The 17,824-nt window shown below is 40.6% G+C and overlaps 1 pseudogene; it reads right to left on the bottom strand.

Moving 5' to 3' along the window:
• Nucleotides 1-721: 721 nt before the first annotated feature.
• On the bottom strand, nucleotides 722-14,076 carry LOC143651315 (keratin, type I cytoskeletal 18 pseudogene; annotated as a pseudogene).
• Between the last annotated feature and the right edge of the window lie 3,748 nt (nucleotides 14,077-17,824).

Below are 17,824 nucleotides of genomic sequence, written 5' to 3'. Positions count from 1 at the left end.
TAAACATTTGTTTATCTGTGAATATTTTAATTACTTCAGTTTTGAAGGACAGTTTTGCTGAATGAAGAATTCTTGGCTCACAGACATGTTTTTCAGTCACTTAGATATATCATACCATTGTCTTTTCGCTTCTCTGGTGTCCACTGAGAAGTCAGCATTGAAACTTGCATGTGGTGAATAGTTTTTCTCTTGCTGCTTTCAAGCTTCTCTCCTTCTCTTTAATATTTGACTGTCTCAGTAGCATATGTTTTGAAGTGGATCTATTTGGATTTATTCTATTTGGGGTATGTTGGGCTTCTAGGATTTCATATTTATGTCTTTTGTAATGATTGGGAAATTTCCAGCTATTAGGTTCTGAAATATTCTTCCTGGCCATTTCCCCATCTTTTTTCTCCTTCTGGGATACCTATATTCCATGTATTTGTGTGCTTCATGCTCTCAGTTATTTCCCTGAACCTGGCTCAAATGTATCCACTTTTTTCTCCATTTGTTCTTTTGCATGTTTGAGTTCAGGTTTTCTGTCACCTTCCCTGACCATTTCCTCTGTTTCTTCAGATCTGCAGTTGTATCTCTAGTATCTGTTAAATTTCATCTAAAATACCTTTCCTTTCCATTAGATTTGCTATTTTTCTATGTATTCTTAGTAATTCTTCTTTGTTTTGAAGAAGTGGAAATTTTTATTGGCCACCTGTTCCCCAAAGGGAATCCTGCATCTGCTGCCTCAATGCCTCAGAACTTTGGTGTCATTGGTGTCAGATACCACTTTGCCATCCATGATCCAGAGGGTGGAGAAGTTTTGCATGGAGTTGCTGTTGCCCAGTGCAACACTGAGTCTGAAGTCCACCCCATCTTCTAGTAGGTGGCAGTAGGTGGTGATCTCAGCCTCCAGCTTGTCCCTGAAATTCAGCAGGGTCTCATACTTCTGGGCCTGGTGCTGCCCCCCTGCCCAGGTCTGTGCCAGCTCTGACTCCACTGCAACAGGACCCTGTAGAGCTGCTCCATTTGCAGGGTATTGTGAGCTTCCACCCTCTGCAAGTTTTTCTCATGCTGGCCTTCCTTTCTCATGATATCCAGGTTGATTTCCAAGGACTGGACAGTAAGTCTCAGCTTCATGAGTGTCATCTTAGCAACTCCTATCTCAGAGGACTGGCAGGTGGCCACTGTGATGCCTTTCAGTCTGCTGAGACTAGTACTTGTCCAGCTCCTTTTGGTTCTTCTGAGTCAACTCAGATCACTGGACCCAGATGTGTGTTATGATCTTGTTGGGATCCTGAGACTTGAGGGCATCAACCTCCATGGTCAGCCCAGAGCTGGCAATCTGGGCTTGTATGCCCTTTACTTCCTCCACATGGTTCTTCTTCATGAAGAGAAGCTCCTCCTTGAGAGCTACAGCTGAGTGATGTTCTTGTCATCAGTGGCTTTACAGACTTATAGATGATATTTTCTTCAAACTGGCACATGGCTGCCTCAGTCTTGTACTTAACTCTGAAGTCATCAGCAGTCAGTCAGGCATTGTCAATCTGCAGAAGGTTTCTGGCATTGTCCACAGAATTTTCAAAGTTCTGAGCCCTTGTTTCCATGATGATCTTCAGGTAGTAGGCTCAGTCCCTGGCTTGGAGTCCCTTCTTTTCCAGGTATGCCAAATTTTGCCCTCCAATCTCTGATTATCCATCTACAGTCTCCTCACCCTGTCAAGGAAAGAGGTCAGGCAGTTGTTCAGTGCCTGCATGGTTGTTTTCTTGCCCTGGATGCCCCCCATTCCCACCACACCTTTGGCTATCCCAATGGCCAGGCCCTTGGGTCCCAGCTGCCCTGGGAGCTAGAGGAGTGGGACACTGAGACTTGGTAGCCCAAGCCACTGGCACCTTCATGGACACTGGGTGTGCTGCTCATCAACCTGACCCAGTGGCTGGGCAACTGGGAAGAACTCAAGATTAGTATTTGGTGCAGAAAGTGGTGGAGTGGGTGGTAAAGCTATGTTCTCTGATGAGGAAGGCAAGAGTCCAGGACTCAGGATATGGCTGTCTCTAATTCTTATACTCTCTTAGTGTCTCTTTAATATCTTTTATCTCATTAAACATCTTGTTGAAATTATTTAGATTTGTCGACCATCCTTGATTCATTCTTCCAAATTCTGTTTTTCCTATAACTTCTTAATTTGATCATTTGGCTTAGCCATGTCATCTTGGTTCTTAATGTGCCTTGTAATTATTTCTTGGTTTCTGTGCATCTGATTATCTTGATAATATTATGTTTAAAGTTGATTTACTTCTCATCTAACTGTTTGTTTCCAATTGGATTAATGTTGACAATTTCCTTTGCTATGTGGTTCATTGGTATTTCACAACCAAACCTGGGCCACACTCCTATGGAGGGGATGCAGAGCTGTACAAAAGAGACTTCAGATCCTTGTATGCTGTCATACAGTCAGCTACACAGTAGAATCCAGAATACGTTTACTCCCCTAAAAATTTTCTGTGCTCTACCTATTCTTCCTGACCAACCACCAGTCTTGGGACCATATCAGAAGTTTTTACTTTGTCTGTAGTTTTGTATTTTACACAAGGAGCAGATAGTTGGAATTAAGGTCCTTACAAATGTAATTTTGAAAGATACCCACATTTTTCTCAGTGGTTGCTATGGCTTCTGTAATGTCCTTTGACCTCCACAGCAAGGAATTCAGATGTCAGACTAAACTTCTGGCTCTGACACTGCAATGTACAATTTGTTCTGGGAAAGGGGCCAATGTGTTTCTTCTGTGAAGCCATGGAAAGTTCACTGTTCCTCTTGTTTGTCCCATGTACAATAAACTGACTGACAACCTGCATGACTCCTTTCTTGAATTACAGGATGAGAGGCAGCATCTCATTCAAATCAACACGTTATGTGACAGAACCAATACTTGATTCTCAGGCTGGATGAGAAATAGGGTATAATATAATATTGAAGTCTAGCCATTGCTATTTACACCAAGTAAATGTTACCTATCTCCAATTCATTATGCAACATGAGAAATGCTGCAGTGGGGTGAGGTAGGTTTGGGACCTCTGGAAAGATCTTGGGTGGGCACCTATGGGCCTGAGGAAAGTGCAGAGCTTCCTAAGATAGTGAGTGGTCCATGGGAGTCCAAGTCAGTCTCTTAATGGGCAAGGTCATCCTGACATCAGGAGCAGTTCAGGGATGAAACTTGAGCCATGGTATGCAGGCCTTGATAAGCTGTTTGTGAGGGAAGTGCCCTCATGGATTGGCCTTTCTCATTGGGGATGGCCAACCCACTCAACCAGCTAGGCACAGGAAGAGTGAACCTAAGGTCAGTAGACATCAGGGTCAGTTAGTACTGGCCTTTGGCAATTTGAATCCCTTCTTCTTCCTTCACAGAAGGGCTTAGAGTGTCCTGTTCTTGATCTTGGTCCCTTTTGGGGAAGTCTGCTTGGTTACAAATAAATGATAATTGCCTAAGAATCTGTCATGTAGAAAATGTTGACCATGTGAGGGATCTTCAGCTCTGGGGGGGATAGAGTTGGTCAGTTCATGTTCACTGGGGGCCCCAGACTACCTGATCCCTTGTGGACCCCATGAGAGATGGTCAGTGCCAGAGAAATCAGTCTCCTAATCCAAGTCCAGAACCACCAAGGATCACCCAAAGCCCTTCTGAATAATACTTTCACAAATACAGGTCCAAGAAGCACTCAACTCAATGAATCTGGTTAAAAAGTAACTGACTTTGCCAGTGGGAACTTCAGTCTAGAGCTTTCAGAGTGTCCTCCCATAAGACACCCCACTCCCCAGCCCTGGATGTCTTCACTTCTAATGATCTCAGAGCTAGAAGCCTTTTAAAATGCAGACACCTCTTCTGGATCCTGTACTACTTCAGAAAAGGTGACTGAGGCCCTGGTAAGGGCAGTCCAAGCCTAAGCCCCCTGAGCAGTGGGCCATGGAGTGTTCCGTGCTCTGGGGTACCTTGTAGAGAGCACTGACTTCCTCTGTGATCCTGTTTTCTACCTGTCTGCTTTGCCTTAGAGCCTGCTGTAATGCACTGCTGGGCCAGAATTCCTGCTTCTTTATTATGTGGCTCCCTCTCTGGGTCCTTATTCCCTAAAGGCCTTAGTCCTCCTTTCCTGAAAGATAGGGGCCCACCTACCCTGCCCCTCTCTGAAGATGGTGCTGGATGATAAGAGATGATTTAGAAAACAATGGAAAGGGAGTCAGAATGCTTTCCCTGAGATAATGGTTGTGAAGGCATGTTTTGCTCACTAGAAAGAAAATAAAGGTACCCATCGTGGAGTACAGACAAACTATGTGCTCTCACATTCAGTGATTTCTTTGCCCACTTGGGATGAGAACAGGCCCAAAGGCCATGAGTAACTGCTGCATGGACCCAAAACCCAGGCTGTCTGGCTGAATCGTGGGTGTGAATACTGATTTAGCTCCATAGAGCCTCTAAAATGGATCATTGTGATTTTACTTTATTTTCACATCATAAACACATGGATTTTAAAATTTGGAAATTGTACACACAGCTGTCTTGATCACTTTGGATCCACAACTCATCCCATCCTGGCTAGAAGGTGCCCTGCAAGTGAAAAGTGTGGGCTTGAATTGATGCTCACTGGGCCAAAAAGAGAGGCTTTTCTCTTAGAGTTCCCTGATATCAGCTTTCAACTGTGTCCCACACTACCTGGGCCACACCCAGGCAAGCCTGTAACTGGGAGATGTAACTGACAAGCAGCAGTCACTGTGGGCATGAACAGACTTCCTCAGAGTAAGTGGGAGTGTGTGTGAGATGCTGTCCACCAGCATTTGGGCATGTTTTCAGTGCACAAGTTCTTGTTCCTGGGGCTGGATATAGGCTGCTGAAGCTGCCCCCATTAATGCTGTCCTCTACAATATGTCCCCTGACTTACTTTGATCCTCTGAAATCATGTCCAGCAGTTTGTGATCCATTGGCTCACCCTTCTCTATGTTTTGCTTGTCCATGGTCTTGTTAACCACAGACAGAGCCCTGTCTTGGCAGGTCAGCTGGAGTGTGTAGTGGTCAGTCCATCAAGGCAGAGTCCCTCAAGGGGACTGCTCTGTATCTGTGCCAACCTTTCCAAGGTGCTCCATGACTTGGAGAAATAAGCAGGACAGGAGTTCTTACAACAGAACGTGGTCCCAGACCATGAAGTAGAATGAATTAAAGGAATAATACAATCCTGAGACACTACTAGGCCACCTGGTGGCTGTGTCACAGCAGACCTTCCCAAGATCACTGCCTGGAAAGAGCATCATCCCAAGGAATCCTCACAAACCGTCCTCAGTATTCAGAGGTATAGACCTCAAGTGGCTACCCCAGGTCCTGTAGGTCAGAAGTTAGATCCATCCATGCTCAGACCTGAGGATATACCCTCCCCCCTGTGAAAGGCAAGACCTGCTGTAGACATGAAGGGGAAGGGTCTGCTCCATCTCATTCCCTCCACACTTTGCAGGCAGTCCATAGGCAAGACTGAGATTTTATGAAGAGCTTTGATGTCAAAGAAACAACCTGATTTGCCTTTCTCTTGCATAAAGGAGGTCTGAGAACCTGCAGCCATGGTAATCACTACTCCAGCAAAAGGACAAATGCCTGGAGTATCTATGGAGAAAGACCTCTAAAGGGTCGAGGACCTGAACAGAAGCCTCTGAGAAATCAAATCCAAATGCCAGTTAGTGACTAGATGGGGCTCCGCTTCTCACAGGGAAGTCACAAATTGAATCACAGAAAGCAATTCCTTTTGCCCCATTGATACCAGACTGCCAAAATGAGAGAGAATGCTGACAGCTGGTTTCAGCAGATGCAGAGAAGCAACCATGCTAATGGCCACTGGTAGCCACTAAGCCACTGAAACTTTTTTGAATGTCTGTGGCTCAGGTTATTAATTTTTATGTTCATGTATGTGACCCAGCCATCCTATTTGGGGGATTCTATCCTGGGAGGTGAGGAGAGCAAGCAGCCCATTAGGACAGAGGGGATGCTTCTTGCAGCACTGCTGAAGTAGCCCCAGAAAGGAATCCTTCCAAGATCTGAGAGCATGGAGAGGCTGAAGTACAGGTCTGTACAGCCTCCTTTCTGGAATATGATGCAGGTGACTCAGGCCACAATTCCTGACCTGGAAAGTGTAGTATATGTTTTCTGTGAGTGTGCAATTTGCACAAGAACTGATGTCAAAGGTGAACCCCTTTCCTTTTGACTCAAACCACCCTTCAGAGATGAAGGTCTCTAAGCCTTGGAGAAAAGATGTAAAGACAGACCAGATGACCATCTCTTGAGCTTGCTGGGTTCAGAGAAAGACAATAAAACCAGCAGCAAAGTGCAAAGGAGATCATGGCATATCCTAAAATGATACCAATCTTCCATCCCTTTTTCTCAGATGCTAATACAAAAGTATATGAAAAGTGATTTTCCACTGGACAAAAACAGGGCTGTGTGAATTGGTGGGTCTGTGAGTTGTGGAGACAGAAGCCTTTGGGCATGAGACTGGAGCCAATCAGATGACAAATCCCTAAGAGGGTGCTGGGTAAGATTTGGGCCTTTCAATAGGCCTCAAGGGACTCAGGACCCTGGAAAGTAGACCCTAACTGCTTATACTGACTTTTACAAATTCCTAGCTGGGGTCAGGGCCATGAGTTACCTGCATCTCATGAACATTTCTTATAAAGAAGCAGCATCTCATGAACATTTCTTATAAAGAAAAAGTGGGTAAAGTTCCCACCTTCTTAATTGCTTCTGCTGAATAAGGGAAAAGAAATTCTTATAATACTCTGCAAGATGTTCTAGACAACAATACACAGACACATTATAGGCAACAACAAGACAGACATATGGGAATATGTTGCTGTCTAAAGACTCCTTGGCTAAGAGAGCTGGCTAGGTGGGTGTGTGTGGGATCTGGGTGCCTGGTCACCAGGGCTCCAAGTTCTTTTGGGCTTTGTCTCCAAGGATGTGAAGATGTTACCACCAGAAAACAGTTTTCACCTAATCCCCATCAAAGAGAGAAACAAGTCTCTTTGTCTTGGTGAGACAGTGAATTTTATTACAGGTGCACATATAAAGAAATGGAGGAAAACATTTCCATGGCCAACTGAGTGTGAGAGGGATATTTTGGATTTAATAACTCTAAGTAGGCAAAGAAATAGTCAGCATCCAGAATAAAGAAGATGATTAGAAGAAGTCTTTAGTAAGCATGTCCTGTTATCTTAGAAGTCCTCCCCTCTTTCAGACTTGTTTTTCAAGAAGAAGGTGCTGTTTATCAGACAGTATTATGATTTCTCTTGCATCATCTTGCAGGCAACATGGAGTGGGTTGGTGGGTGCAGAGACTTTTTTTGAGATTAGAGAAACAGCAAGCTATTTCAACAAGGGCTTTGTGCCTGTTTGAAAGTCTGTACCCCAGAAAAGCCATGTTTTAATCTTGGTTCAATCTTGTGGAAGCAGCCATTTCTTTTAATCCTTATTCAATAATGTAGGTTGGAATATTTCAATTAGATTATCTCCAAATGTGAGTATTAACTTTTGATTGTCTAGAGATATGATTTTCTCTTCCAGGTAGATCTTGATTAGTTTCCTGAAATCTTTTAAAAGAGGAAACATTTTGGAGAAACCAGAGAAATGACAGAAACCACAGATCTGAAAGAATCTCCACAGAAGAGCTGACACAGATGTGGACACATGGAGAACAGAGACGTGGATGTTTGGAGATGCTTATAGCCCAACCGCCATCACTCTGAGATGTTAAGCAAGCCAGAATCTTGAGCGAGCCACCAGAACTGACAGAACCAACAGAATGGACAGAGCCCTGGAGAAGCCATTGAAGAAGCCTGGAGAGAAAGCTAGCAGACATCAACATGCACCTTACCAGCTGAGAGAGAATCCCCAAACATCATCAGCTTTCTTGAACCAAGGTATCTTCCTGCATTCCTTAATTTGGACATTTTAAAGGCCTTAGAACTGGAAACTTGAAACTTATTGCATTCCCCTTTTATAAGTCCATTCCAGTTCTGGTATATCACATTATGGCAGCTAGCAAGCTAACACAGGCTTTTTCTGCTTAAAAGAATTCAAGACTGTTTGAATGAATTGATCATAATAAACAGCTTTCTAGCTACTGAAGATTATACTAAGCATTTTATAGCTAAAGGATTATATTGAGTATTTTTCTATTGATCCATCTATCAAATCCCCCCTTTTACACAATATTTCTCATTCTTAAGAAGCAGCATCTCATGAACATTTCTTATAAAGAAAAAGTGGGTAAAGTTCCCACCTTCTTAATTGCTTCTGCTGAATAAGGGCAAAGGAATTCTTATATTACTCTGCAAGATGTTCTGGACAACAATACGCAGATACATTATAGGCAACAGCAAGACAGACATATGGCAAGCAAAATAATGGCTGTCCCAATAAAGGCTACTCTCCATTTCATAGGTAAATTCATTAACCAAAAATAAAATGAGTTTAGTTTACTCTAATGTTTAACATGATTGGTATCCTCTTTGCATACCATTTAATATTGAAGAGATATTGTCATATTTATCTAGTATATATATGCAGCACTTAATTCCAATTGTCTTTATTTTTTATCTACATTGGGTGTTAAGCTTGCAATAGTATATATGCTGTCCCCACATAAGAGAAGGCCTAGTGATAATTGTATCTTTTTACATTCTAACCACACCACTCTGGCAATTATAGGCCTAGGAGGTATGTCATTGGTACAGTTGCTGTGGCACAGCATCATTGGTCCTTTAGAAAACAGGGCAGTGGGCTTTAGGGTTCCATCAGACTGTCTCACCACATCCTCTGGAATTATACAACACAGCTAGTCAGGAGGCAGTGCCCACTGAAGAGCTAAAGCAACTGAGTATTTTCTGGTTGGCAAGATAAAGATGCCTTTGGCAGCAAGGACTTCTCAGTAGCAGTATGTTCCCATCTACTCCTGGAGCATATTCGTGTGATGTGGTTATGCATTTATAGCTTTAGGGATCACAGAAATGAGTCTACCAGTCACTCGGGTGGGGAGACACCATGCATGGGGGTAGTGGGAGTAAACACGTAAGCACTTCAGTTAAAAAAGAAGCTCAATTTCTTCTTTACATTTTACTAGTGCTATGTTAGCTGACAGGTCAAGCACACTTTATATACTTGCCTTGCTTCTTTTTATAGTTTTCCTTTTGTTGATGATAATGCTTGGATCTGTAGCTGACTTCAAGCTCTTTCAGAGAAGCATTAGAGTAAAGTAATGTAAGTAAGAAAGAAATTTGCATGTTTCTGTGACATAGAACATCTTTCAAAATAAATGAAACTATAATTGTGTAATATTTTTGCCTAATATTTTGCAGATCAGTTACCAACAAAAGGTAAGAAAATCTCTTTGAATTTTATAGCATTGTGTAGGCATTTCTTATGCAACTTACACTAAGATAACTTAACTGTTTTTACCACTTCATTTTAAAAAGCTTTAAAACAAAATCCTTTCTAACTTTTTGGAATAAAAGATACTCTTTAGTGTTTGGCCTTGAGAAATCAAAATGTGAAAAGTTGTTAGCATTGAAACAATGTTTTTACTTAATTAAAGTTAAGGAAAAAGACAACTCTTTTTAAAATGAGAAAACTTGAATTTCTTAAGCAGTCAAGGATGTAATAATGTAGCATAGAGTATAGATGTTATTCTGATAAAACACAGATTTATGCATTTATACTAATTATTCAGAAAACACTTATAAAGTATTCCTAAAAACAGAGAAATAATTCAAGAAAACTTTATCAGAGAGAAAGAGAGAGATCAGAGAGAAGACAAGTTTTGTTTTTATCTATACATATTATTTGATATTGTCTTTTTTAAAAAAGCTATAGAGATTCATCAAATTTTTTGACTATAACTTCCTGTTCTGCAAAATTCTGTGACCTACTATATTTGTTAGTTTTCTTTTACATTGTGATCTTCTTTTTTATTTTATGACTACCAGTCGTTTAGGGCTAAATTGCTTTATTTTTCTTTTAATAAAAAAAAATCCTTTATGGTGGTGTGATGGTAACTCAGTGGCAGAATTCTCACTTGCTGTGCCTGACAATGCAAAAAGAAAAAAAAAGGTATCCTTTATACCTTACATACTAAAGTAACTAAAACACTTTTGTAAATTGTCTTCAAGCAAGTATCTTACAACATGCAATTACCATTATAATCAAACCTGACAGAATGATACTACATACTCAAAACAGCATTTTAAAACAGTAATAAGAAAACCTTTTTACAAGGATTAATAGGACATTAAGTTGCCACATGGTTCACCCCAAAAAAACATTTAATTTTGTGTGAAGTTTTTAATTAATGAAAGCATTTTACATTCACAGTTTTGTTAAATACTTTAGAGGCATATTTGCACTATGCATATGCCAAATACTGTAAGGCACTGAATGAACAAGCAGAGCAATTTCTAATAACCATAACTTATAAAGGAACTGTTAAAGGAACTTTGCACTGGACAGTCAAGTTTAAGATTTTCTCATTTGAAAAATTGTATCAGTTATTTCTTGATGTTCTCCCAGGGATTTCAGGTTTTGTTATCCCAGTCCTTTTTCAGCTAAGACAGTTTATTCTTTGGCCAGGTCCTTTTTTCTGACATCCTGAATTTAAAAGCTGACAGGCCAGCACATCTATATCATTATTTCCCTTATTTAATTGCTCTGGCAGTTCTGCCACTAAAATAAAGGTGGAAATCTACCTATCTCTTTCTTATTGCAACTTGTGGACTTCTCTGTCTTCCTCAAGAGAGTCTACAGCCATACTGCACACAATGGCCAGCTGACTACAACTGCAGCACATATATTACCTTTTCTAAATTTCACAATTGCTTGTCCCTATAATATGTATATTTAAAGTGCCAAAGTTCTCAAGGTAATATAATTGATGTAATTCTAATATATACCCATAAGACAATTTGGGAGGAATTTGATAGAGTGATGCTAATGTTCTTCTGAAAGAGTAAATGTATAGATTGTTAGTAAAATTCTTCTTTAAAAAGTTAGTGGGAGGCATCATGCACATTTTTAAATATTTTAAACTGTTATTATAATGTCTTCTGTACTATATGCATTAATATTATGTAAGATATACAATTTACATAGTTGACAGACAATATAGCAGAACATAATAGCCAGCCAAAAAAGAGTCATAATGTAAATATGAATTTAGGGTGTGATAAAGATAAAATTTCCAATTGATATGGAATGAGTGTATTTTCAAAACTGGGGAATATGACCAACTATTTTTTATATTTCTTAAAACTATTTTTATTGATAAATCTTCACACACATACATTCCATACATGGTGTACAATCAATGGCTCATAACATCATCACATAGTTGTGTATCATCACCATGATCATTTTTACAACATTTGCATCAATGCAGAAAAGAAAGAGAAAAATAAAACCTCATACATAGTATAACCCTTAACCCTCCTTTTTATTAACCACTAGTATTTCCATCTACCTAATTTATTTTGCCCTTTGCCCCCTATTATTTATTCATTATCAATACTATTTTACTCATCTGTCTGTGCCCTAGATAGAAAAAGCAACAGACACAAGGTTTTCACAATCCCAGAGACACATTGTAAACTGTGTATCTTTACACACTGCTTTCAGGAGTCAAGGCTACTGGAACACAGCTCAACAGTTTCAGGTACCAGCCACTACATTGCACCATAAACTATGAAGGGATACCCATATAATGCATAAGAGTATTATCCAAGATAACCTCCTGACTCTTTTTGAGGTCTTCCAGCCACTAAAACTGTATTTTGTCTCATTTATCTCTTCTCCCTTTTAGTCAAGAAGGCTTTGTCAACCCCTTGATGCTGGATACTGGCTCATCCCAGGATTTCTGTTCCACATTATCAGGGAGCTTTACACCCCTGGGAGTCATTACCATGTAGGGGGGGAGGGCAGTGAGTACACTAGCTCAGTTGGCTTAGAGAGAGAGAGGCCATTTTTGAGCAACAAAAGAGGCTCTCTGGTGGTGACTGTTAGGCCTAAATTAAAGTAGGTTTAGCCTATCCTTTGCAGGATTAAGTTTCATAGAGGCAGATTCCAAGATTGAAGGATTGGCCTATTGATTTGGTTCTCCCTACTGCTTGCAAGAATAACAGAAGTTCTCCAAAAGAGGAGGTTCAATATTTCCTCCTTTTTCCCCATTCCCCCAAGGATGCCTTGCAAATAGTTCTTTATTCACTGCACAAATTACTCTAGTCTAAATCAGAGCATTGTACTAACCTGGACAAACCAGTAAGGTCCCATATCCATTCAATTTTCCATGTGCTTACGGTATTCATTTAAACTGTCCATATAAGTTAAATTAAGAAATGCACTGCCAAAAACATAAATTTTGCACCAAATAAACACTTCTCCTTTTGGTCTCACATGGAAGGTGAAGTTTTAAATGATGGTCCATATCATCCTTTAGTTGTATTCTAATTTACCTTAATCCTATCCAAATCAGCTTCATTCATATCTCTACTCAAAGTCTGATCACTTTTTCAACTTTTAAAGCAGTTTCTGTACTGCTGACTTTCATAGCTTCAGAGCTCTAACTCTGATTCTCAGGCATCACATAAATACCCAAAGTTTCCAGAAATGACCTATGTATTAAAAAAAAAGACTCAGTATGTTGGAATTTAGAAACAGTAGTTACAACTCCTGAATACATGTGACTTCTGTAAGGGCTTACAATCTAAGACCCTTTACAGTAGGCCCCAACCTGATAACCCATGTTCATGGAATTTTTATATTATAGTTAGTTCATATGATTGAGAAGTGATAATATTTGCCTTTTCATTCCTGTCATTTCATTCAATATGCAGTCATTAAGGTTCATACACCCAGTTCCATGCCTCACAACTTCATCTCTTCTTGTGGCTGCCCAGTAGTCCATTGTATGTAGACACCATAGTTCCCCTTTCCATTCTTCAATCATTGTATCTTAGGCCACCTCCATCCACTGTGGATGATGAACACTGCCATCAGAGACACCAGTGTGCAAATGTCCATTTGTGTCCCCACACTCAGTTCCTCCTGGTATATACTGAGCAATGGGATTCAGTGTATACCTGGAGGAACTGATGCTAGTAAAGTCTTTTCCTTTCGCCTTGGGAAGGCAGCCTGCTGTGTCCATGCAGGAGGTGTGCCAGCATCTGTGGCTTGGAGGACTTACAGTTCTGTGTGGGATGTCAGCCATTCCACCTGTCCAGACTGGTGTATGCTGTGTGTCCTGTCACTGATGTCCCCTCAGCAGTTGTTCTGTGCTGTTCCTGGTGATTTACTAGTTACTCTGGAGGTTAACCTAAATTTCACTAAACTATATTTTTAATTAGATAATTACCTGAAGCTCAGGATTGCCATCTTCTGACCAATAAACCCCTTTACTTAATTTGTATTATGGCCACACAGAGTACCAATAATGTACTAAAAATATCTTTTAAGAGAAGCTTTACATATATAGACAAAAATTAAAGTATTTCCCAAGGGAGTTGTAGCTAGCAAACTTTGAGAGTTTCTAATGACTGGACAATATCAACAGAAATCATGAAGGCACAACATGACAGTAGTGTCTCCTCAAATAAAACTGGTTCCCCAAACAACTGAAGACTGCAACTGCACAAACACAACAGGAGAACCACAAATCCAGGGTCACAGATAGTGGGGCTTAAATACATCTCATGTGCATACATGACTGAATCAACTCAATGGCCTTTATACACAATAGGCTAATTGAAACTAAAGGAAGCAAAGTGGGTATGACAAGCAAAAATCACACTCCCAGTACAAGCAAAGACCTGATTGCAAAGTCACCTTCATGCTGATGCACCTGTGGTGGCCTTCTGCAGCAGACAACTCACTTGGACACTCCAGACCTGGTCCTCCAGGAAAAATTCGCAAGCAGCTGTTAGGCTTGAGGCTGAGGGGTCCAAGAGAGCTTCCTGGCTGATGTGAATGGATCAAGGCTCCACTTAGAGCTATGTGACTAGGCTGGATCGCCAAATTGTTACTCTCATGAAACATGATCCATGTATTACACACCTGATGCCACATCAAAGAGAAATAAGTTTATTTTAATTGATGAGAAGCTGAGTTTATTAAAGATGAATCAGAAAGGCATTGGAGGAGAAATCTTTCCAAAACCAGTTTGGAATAAGAAGAGTGGTTTTGACTTTTATAACCCCAAACAGACAGAGAAAGGGCCAGGATAAAGAAGAAAACAGAAGGGGAAAAAAAGAAAAGGAAAAGTTACTTATATTACATTATCACAGAAGTCCTCCCCTCATTCAGACTTGATTTTTAAGGACAAGAAATTGCTGGTTATCAGATTATATGGTTTTTCTCACTTTCATCACCATGCAGGAAATCTGGGATGATTTCTGGAAACAGAGAGTAAACTTTTTGTTGAGATTAGTCAACAGCAAGCTATTGTTTTCCTTTAAATAGAGCTTTATTATCTCTACTCAGATTAGGAAAACAAAGTATTTTGTCATTATTTCTCTAAATGTTTTCTTTCTTAAAAAAGTTACTTTCAACATTTCACATACATATAGCCCATACATGGTGTACAATCAGTGGCTCACAATATCATACATATTGCATATTCATCACCATTATAATTTTTTAGAACATTTGCATCTCTCCAGAAAAAGATAAAATAAAGCACTCATACATCCCATACCCCACCCTCTTCATCAACTGCAAGTATTTCCTCTACCCAATTTATTTTACCCTTATCCTCCTGATTACTTATTTATTTTTATTATTTTAAAGTCTGATCTTATTTCTTTGTAAGTCTTTGAAAATCTTATTTTGATTGGACTCAGACTTAGAGGTAGAAGCTCTTAGAGAGAAGAGCCTCCATCTCTTGACAATCTCTTCCCTGCATTTTTCTTTGGCCTCCTTCATCCTCTTGGTCCAAAGCATAGCATATTCTGTAGCCTCTTCCTTATTTTACTTAGTACACTGTTTCTTCAGTGCAATGCACCAACCTTTTTATGCAGGACACATGGAGTAACAAGACACTGAATCTAGGGCACTTCAAACCATCCCAGCTTGGTGTCCATGAAGTTCGCTCAGCTCTCTGGAGACTGGACCAGTTTCCCGATAACAGGACCATCTCAGGATTGAGCATAGTGACCCATGATGGCCTGAGACTCCAGGCCTGACAAGTCTCTGACATGCCTGAGCACTTACCTAAGAGATTCTGAGCCTGCCCTGCTCAATTCTTCTGGTGCTGCAGCTCCTCAGGATGTAGTGGGACTGTGGGAACTCCAGATTCCAGAGAGGGACTGTTGTTCCAGGAGAAATGATTGCCTCACAAGTATTGAAGAGAAAGCTCACCTCTGACCTGCAATATCTCACCAGCCAAGACTGCGGAATGGTCTTAATATCGCAGCTTTCCCACACAAAGGAAATTTGCATTCTTTTTTTTTCTTTTCAAGTTTCCTAGTACAAAGAATTAAAGTATTCTACTGTCCATGTTTTCAGAAAAGACCTCTGACTTCAAACCCTTCTTTTTTCTTTTAGTGTATTATTTTTTTCAGGGCACAAAGGGAGGAGGCTCACTCAGGGTGGAAAGGGAGGGGTGTGTCTCAGTTCCCCCTAATTCTGGGCCTGGTGTGAGGAACGGGGTTATCCTCTCATATCTGGCAGTAATCATCAGCCTCATCCTCAGGCTGGAGCCCAGAGAGCCGTAAATGTGCTATACTTTTCACTGCCTCTTTTGATCCAGACATATAACTAGAAAACACAGATCCCAAACTGCTTGTTTGAGTCTGAGTAATGGAACAGGAAGAACCTGGGAGAACTTCCTACGTTTGCTGATACCAGTATATTCCTGCTGCAAGCAGTAAGCAAAGACACTGTATCATTAAGATCTATTTAATTTAATTTCTATGTTTATGACAGGATGAGGGAAACCCAAAAGGAAATAAATAATACGGGAACATGGAAAGTGCTAGGAGAGAAGATCGTGGTATTAAAATCCCTGGATATCTGAGACATTTACAGAAGTTTTCTCAGAACAGTTGTGCCTGGACAAGGGCTGTTTCCTCATGGGGGTAATTATGTGCTTCATGGGCACTGAAGGGTTAACGTCTTCAGGGTGGGGGTTGGTGGCTGAATCCTCAGGACTGCCTGGAGGTGGGAAACCATTTCCTCAGGGCAGGCTGGTGGTAGGGTGGCTGTTCTCAGAGCAGACCATTACAGGGTTATCTAGAAAAGGCTCAGCACAATCTAGGGTTTTACTGTCTCCACAGCCACCATTATTAATCCATATGTCACCATCCCATTTTTCATGGTTCTGTTCCTTTCCAATCAATGTCCTCACTTTAATGGCAGATATCCTGTAAGGTTTTTGCAAGGTTTTTACACCTTTACAGAGTGTTGTGGAATTAAGAGGTATAAAGACTTGGCTGATTGTTGTGAGATATTCTGGATACAGCGATGAGGGAAAGGGGTAGACTGAGAAGCTTACATGCTGTAGGTAAGATGCAAAAGTTTCTATGAGTGCCCTAAAGGAAAATCTTATTTCCTGTGGCTTCAGACTTGAGATCTCTGAATTCATTGCTTGAGTAGCAACTTAACAACATAAATTAAAATCTCAACCTTGCTCCTCTGCCTGGATTGATTAATCCTGTTTCAAGAGATAAAACTGCAAAGGAATGCCCTGAAATAATTGGCTTAGAAGACACTTCCAATTTTCATGACCCAACCACACTAACCCTCTTTACTTCTAGACCAGTAACTAGACTGAAGTCTCAACAGACCCTAAAAGCTGAGGTAAAAAATGTCACCCAAAAGTAGGTACACTATACTTCAGAAAAACTGCAAGTTACCAACATATATAGACATAAGTCAGGGGAATATATGTGGGAGTAGATTTTTAGAGTGTGGTTTAATGGCAGAAGGAATATAAAGCTGGATCAGACTGAATTTATTGATATGTAACCACTAAACAGAGATTCTGCATTCAATGTTAAAGCTCAAGGGGTTAGAAAAGACATTAATGGTTTGTTTGGCTGGTTGGCTGAAATATGAATCAGAAAGTGGCCAACATTATCTTAGACTGAAATGCCAGAACTGCCCTGGTATAATGCAGATGAGGGGATCCAGAGGCTTAGAGAGATTGGAATGTTAGGGTGAATTTAACATGGAAAGCCTGCTTAAGCATCCCAAGAAGGTCCAGAGGACACACCATTTACCAGAAATGTGAGAAACAAATTTGTGAGAGTACCTCAATCATCCTGTAGTCATCCTTCTTTGTAGGTCAGATATTACTGTGGGATTTGCTGTCACTGAGCTGGAATCCTTAAACACAATGGGGATGGCCAGATCCTGAGTTGTCAAAACCCAGGTGGCTGCATTTAATTGCCAAAGACAGAGTGGGCATTGTTATCATAATGGACAGCAGACTCAAGGCAGGACTCAAAATAATCTGGCTCACAGAGACTTGTGACATTGGCTAGTAGATCATGGGGTACCTAGAAGTACAATAGATGGGCAGTCCATTAAATTCTTGCTTGAGCTGTATAAATAGAAGGGTTCTTGGTCAAGTGAACAGAAGTCTAACTTGAATTACAAAAACAGAGAGTCATGGCCCCTTAATCAATTTCCAGACTTGAGACAATTTACAGACCCAGAGCCCCTTGAATGAGAGGAAGGCTGGGACCCTTAGGGGAAAGAGTCTGTTACACTGCCATAAATTTATAATGTTAATCTTCCTGCAAGCCCTCCCCAATGAGAGCTATGCCCTTTTGTCAGGGTAACT

This window comes from Tamandua tetradactyla, chromosome 12 (assembly GCF_023851605.1).
Source record: "Tamandua tetradactyla isolate mTamTet1 chromosome 12, mTamTet1.pri, whole genome shotgun sequence".
Classification (NCBI taxonomy): Eukaryota; Metazoa; Chordata; class Mammalia; order Pilosa; family Myrmecophagidae; genus Tamandua; species Tamandua tetradactyla.
The sequence above is the reverse complement of the archived record's forward strand: the minus strand, read 5'-3'. Positions and strand labels throughout refer to the sequence as shown.